At 39.3% G+C, this 6,251-nt stretch overlaps 1 long non-coding RNA gene across 1 annotated transcript; it reads left to right on the forward strand.

Moving 5' to 3' along the window:
• LOC109824598 lies at window positions 1,974–2,843 on the forward strand. The gene is made up of 3 exons (XR_002242686.1): window positions 1,974–2,164; window positions 2,255–2,365; window positions 2,564–2,843. It is a non-coding gene; the product is annotated as an uncharacterized LOC109824598 (long non-coding RNA).

Below are 6,251 nucleotides of genomic sequence, written 5' to 3' on the forward strand. Positions count from 1 at the left end.
TCTACCATATGGTATGGAATATACCAATGAGTATTAAAGTGGCCTTTTCTGACAAAAGTGAAGTGGCCTTCGGGCAACTTATGGTAGTGCTAGGCACATTCTATCTCCAGTTTGACCTATAGTGATTCAATGCACATTCACATACTACTAGGCTATAATTTTCGTAGTCTTAGTGTGATTGATAACTGAGGAAGTTTACAAAATATGATTTTACAGTTTAAAAGTATTTAGTGCTCATTCATATTATTTCTTAAATTTTGTAGAAATTATTTTATGACATTGTCACATGCTATTAATGAAATTTTCTCTTGTTCGAAAAATATATGTTCCCCAAAATTGTTCTCTCTGACAATAGCTTGTTTATATTTACTACTAAAAACTTTCGTAAACTTGTTTGATCTACTAATGATAAGTTATCTGTTCACTGAGTGTAAACTCACCCCGCTGTTTTTCAATCTTTTTCAAATGAAAATTAGATAGATTTATCAATACATCAAAGCTTTGGAACACGAGAAGGGTCGTTTAGAGTGCTTGATGGTGAATTATAGTTATAATAGTCATGCTATTGTGGTTAAGTAATAAGAGTCTTTCGACTCATCAAAGTGAACTAGTTATAATGTAGTTTTTGCACTAAGACCTCTATATGTCAATAAAGTTTCTTTTGTTGAAAGTTTTATTTGTGATATTGAGTGCGCAGCGGGCTTAGCATGTGCTTTTTGCACGTGTTACAGTTGTCATGCATCTCGAAATAAGTTACGCATTTTGGGGTCGTGACAATATCTCTTATTTTCTATAATGGATGATACATTCCGCTTGCAGCAAACCACGCATTTTGGGGTCGTGACAATATCTCTTATTTTCTATAATGGATGATACATTCCGCTTGCAGCAAACCAAAGCCTCTAAAAGGTATTCCATATCTCTTATTTTCTATAATGGATGATACATTCCGCTTGCAGCAAACCAAAGCCTCTAAAAGGTATTCCATATTGCAGGTCTGAGTTATTTTTAACCAAATCTCGTTAATAATGTTACTCAACTTGATTAGAAATTGAGAAATTTGGAACCGTGTGAAAGCATGACTAGACAATTAAGTCTTCAATTTAGTATGCTTATGAGAACTAAATGTGTTGAGATTTATATCAGCTATTAAATTCGTAATGGGAGAGATGATAGCTGTCATAGAATTCTCCTTATTTTTCTTTCATTCTTTTTTTAGTTCATTTATATATGTTTTTGATCTGATGAAAGTTGGGATACTTTCTGCATATGTGGTAAACTCAAAGTTTTGTCATAGTTGTCAATTGGCCATTTCTTTCTTTCTCTTTGATTTTTGTGTTGGTTTGGATCTGAGCAAGAGATGTTTCTCTTAAACGTTAAAAAGAACAGAGTTCAACTTGTCCATATTGTGTGTAACGAGGGGACTGAACGTATTATTCTATCTTTCAAAATTTTCTGCGTAGTTGAGATAAGAAACACAATGGACTCTATATATCTTGCATCTAATTATTTAGCAAGAGACATGATTGGATACATTAGAAAGCTTTAGAGATGAAGCGAGACACTTCAATATTAAAGTCCAAGGTCCATTATATTAATTAATAGAAAGAATACCAACCGTGTTCTATAAAAAGACCGTGTAACAAGACTTTTGAGTCAGCTTTGTGATGGACTTAATTTCTTGCATGGAACTTTCATTGAAATTTCAGCGGTGCACTGTTAGGTAATAAACAACTAGTAAAGAAAAGGACTTTGCGGAACCAGTAAGACATCGACATAATGTGGTTCGGTCCCTAATTTATTGGAAGAATGCTAACTACCCACCGAGATAAATTTATTATTAAAAAAAAAGCAGAAGAATGCAAGCAAGAATCAAGTCAGCTGATGGACCTTTTTAATTAGAAGGGAAGAACAAAACAAACACTTTCATCATTCTGTTCCATCTAAACGACATATAAATGAAGCAACCAGTAGCCACTTAAGCAAACATAAAAAACATACCTTAAAGAATTAAAAGCAAATCTTTGTCCAAATTATTTTTAGTCTGAATTAGTTCCTCAAGAAGATTTGTCAATGAAGCTCTTAACTCATTTCAGCTGCATGATCCTCATCACCGTCGTTCTCCTCGCGCTTAAAGTATTTTCATCAGGCACAGTTCCCGCAGGTAAGCCACATTTGTTATTCCAAAGCAACGCCATAAAATATGTCAAAGGAACTTCAATGTTGGTAACAAATTTGAACCTACTGTTTTCAGATAGAATCCAGGTTCAAACTTCTCGATGGGGATTACTCGAACCCAGGCCTTATTTTCCCCCACCACCGTGGGTGGTGGTCAAACCACCAACGCACCACCCTTGAACAGAAGGTAATTAAGCTCCTTCCTCTATTATGATTGGCTGAGTATTTCATCTCTGGAATTTACTTGAAACAAGAGATAGCCAATTAATAAGCTACCAAGTTCATAAAAAACAGTCGCTCTTCTGTTGGTCTCTGTGAAATCTATCTATGGCCTGATTGTGGTTTCACCACTAAATGAAACCTTTATTTGCATGTGTCTGACCAGGTGGTGCCTTTTAAACAAAACACCTTCTGCCAGGAAATGCTTTTTGGAAATGAAGCAGATGGTGAAGGTTAAGCTTAAAGCTGGAGAAGATATGAACTTATGTATGTGAACAAGTTTCAGCTTCCCTCATTTGTATGCCCAACAATCCATGATTATCAAGTGCTGAATCAGTTTATGTTCCAGATGCAAGAATGAGCATCTTTAAATAAAGGTTTTAGTTGTTGCATGATACTAATTTGGTTGCATTTTATCATCGGAGTTCTTTAGAGGTCATTATACATGATCAGGACTTGTTGAGTTGATTGCTCCGGTGGTCGATGAACACCAATACAAATTTCACTTTAAACGTGGATTGTGATTGGTAGACTGCTGGGTTTGGAAATTTCAATTATGGGTGGTGTACTGTAAAACTTATAAATAAAATTGATAATCTCTGTGACTAACAATGTGAGATTAATGCATGTATGCGTGTGTGTAAACCAAATCCATCCAGAAATAACCTATAGTGTGCGCGTGTGCATGCGCGCACGCTTGTTACTATACATATCTTTCTGAAGTATGTGTGCAGATGCGTGTGTAAGATATTTCCAGATATAGATAGGCAAAAGACATATAGGAACATCTAACAGATTGGAGCAATTTATAACAAGCAAAAAGAATCCATGACAATGAGATACCAAATGAACTGTTAAGTCATACAAAAATATTTTACGATATTCACACAAATAACAAGTAAATGTTTTTTTTTTTTTTTTTTGAGTAAAAGGGATGATGACCAGAATGCTATGGTCAGAAATCGAATCTAAAATAATAAGCCACTATAAACCAGAAGTAAATTTTTTTTTTTTTTTTTTTTGAGTAAAAGGGATGATGACCAGAATGCTATGGTCAGAAATCGAATCTAAAATAATAAGCCACTATAAACCAGATTAAATTCACTTCTCACGTATAGAAGAACTAAGAAACGTGTGATCTTATTACTACTTGTTAAGATGAGCTTAAACTGTCAAGGACCTTGTAATTCAACCGCCACTTAATTCAGCAGACCTTGCTTCAAATCTAAACAAGATATATTTCAAGCGAAGAATCTGAGATTCTTGGCCATAAACCATGACCCAGCTTATACATTAGATGAGGACGCCTAGTCAACAAAATACAAGTTTAAAAAATAATCACCTCAATTTGCCTATTTTAGCAATTAATCAAACGTAGACAGCACATGTTCTCATAGAATCTCGTACATCTCAACAACAAGACAATAAAGCTCCATACAACGAAACCATAATTCTTCATCATTCTCACAAAATTTTAATCATTATTACCAGCAGTTAGACAATGATTGCATAGACATCAAGACAACAATCAATAATTAAAGTGATATTCTGAAAGTAACTTCCCAATCTAATTTACTGATCTCGGCAATCATCACATTCTCACCAAACCTCAACACCTGGACTACAAAAGAAAAAAGAAGAGAAATCAAACACAAAAAGCTTTCTGCAATAATGCACCTCCATGTCTCACAAACTGTTCAATATAGTAAACATAGCCCAATAATGTGGAACAATCAAAGAACAATTTTGTAAGATACCCTCCATTTCAAATTCACAGTCAATGTTGTTGGACCTATTTGTAAAAGTGGACTTATATAAAAGGAGTATCTCTCTATGAGAGAAAAAGAACAACAAAAGGAAACCCTAAACTCAAATCTTACATGGTATCAGAGCCAAGCCAACCGGAATTGTGAGAGCTAAGTGCTATGCGGCACAAAGTGCTACGTCGAGAGGACGGGAGCCACCTCTTGAGGCCGTAGGAGCCACCTCTAGAATCTCACACGGATGGTACGGTCTTGGATGATATGGTTTGGCACAACGAGGACGTTGTGAGTTTAAGTGGGGGAGTATGTAATACCCCAACCCTTGAGAGGGTGATGTGATTGGTATTGATAGATTTGATTGGAATACTCATACCATCAAGATGCATCTTCTTTTCGGGAACCAATTCTTAGAAACTCCAAAGTTAAGCGTGCTTGGCCTGGAGAAATTCTAGGATGGGTGACCCCCTGGGAAGTTTTCCAGGGAGCACGTGAGTGAGGACAAAAACGTGCTGAAAAGACATGTGGTGGTTTGTGAGGCCAGTCCATCAGATCTAGTAGCGTACCGACCCCGGGATTCCGGGGCGGGGCGTTACAAATGGTATCAGAGCTGAACCTAGCCGCCTCCCTCTTCTAAGCCAAATCCGCCGCTCTCCGCTGCCCAACTTCCCATCGTCGCTGGTTCCGGGTCGGTTACCACATCGCCGCCGCCCAACTTCCCCATCGTCGCCTCCCTCTGCGCCCTCGGGTCTCGAACGACGGTGTCCTCCTTCGTCTTCGTCGTCGGAGGAGTTAGTGACGTCGACGTCGATGAAGGAGACGCGGACGTAGAGGACTCGGTTGAGTGGTGGCCTTTTGGAGGGACTTCGTCGCCATTAGGGTTACGGTACCTCCGGATGTAGAGGGCTGTTTATGTTGAAGAGGAGGACAATAGCTCTGGATCTGGGTCTGAGACGTAGAGGACTGCTTATGTTGAAGAAGAGGAGGACAATAGCTCCGGCGTAGAGGCCACTGGCTAGAGGACTAGAGGACCCGCTTCTTTTTTTTTGGGGGGGGGAGGGGGATTTTGTTGTGATTCAGGGATTTTGGGGATTTTTGGGAAGAGAATATGACTGTTGGTGATTAGATCCAAAGAAAAGAAAAAAAGGAAAAATGACTGTTGGTGATTAGATCCAAAGAAAAAAAAAGAAAAAAAAGAAATGATGACTGTTGCTGATTAGATCCAAGAAAAAAAAAGAGGATCTGCAATCTGTATTAGACAATTCTTTCTTCTTTTCTCGAATTGTAATAGTTTATTTAGGTTCCCTCGACAGGTCAGTCCTCGAACTGATGAGAGAAGAGCTGATATCTCACATTGTTGAGATATTTTGCTTCTGGTTCTTGTTTCCTTGGTGAAACAGGAATTCTTGTTGATCTATCTCTCTTGTGGTGCTGTCGAAGTGCTGCCGAAATTTTCACTGCACACAAGAATACAAGTTGGATCGATGACGAAGACTGAAAAAAATCCGATGGAGGAGATCATCAAGAAGTTGAATAACCTGAGGGTATTCCAGATCGAGAAGAAGATCAACGCTATAGTCCAGGGAGAGAGGACTGTACAGGAGTACGCCACAGAGCTGGAGCGCTTATGGCTCGATCACGATCACTTCTCCCCCTTAGCGAGCTGCAAGGACCCAGAGTGCGAGGAGCGCGAGGCCTCTTTGCAGAAGAGGACCATGTTGTTTCTCCGAGGTTTGGCTCCAGCGTATGAGCAGAGAACAGCATTCCTACTAACCCAGACGAAGATCCCACCACTGGAGAAGGCAGTCTCGGCCATGATACAGGAGGAGAGTCGTATCAGGCTACAGTCTGGGATAGGTGGAATTACAGGGGAGAAGTCTGCACTGGTGGTATCCAACCCGGATAACACTGGATTTAGAAGGGAAACTAGGCAGTGCTTCAACTGCGGAGAGGTAGGGCATCTGAGACAGATGTGCCCTAAGCCACCCAGGGAAAGGAACTGGGGTGAACGTGGCCGTGCAGGTCGAGGAGGTAGGGGGCGTGTAGGCCAAGGAGCTGCTCACGTAGCTGTGGCAGATGAATCTCAGACTACTG

The sequence above is a fragment of the Asparagus officinalis genome, chromosome 9 (genome assembly GCF_001876935.1).
Source record: "Asparagus officinalis chromosome 9, Aspof.V1, whole genome shotgun sequence".
In the NCBI taxonomy this organism is placed as follows: Eukaryota; Viridiplantae; Streptophyta; class Magnoliopsida; order Asparagales; family Asparagaceae; genus Asparagus; species Asparagus officinalis.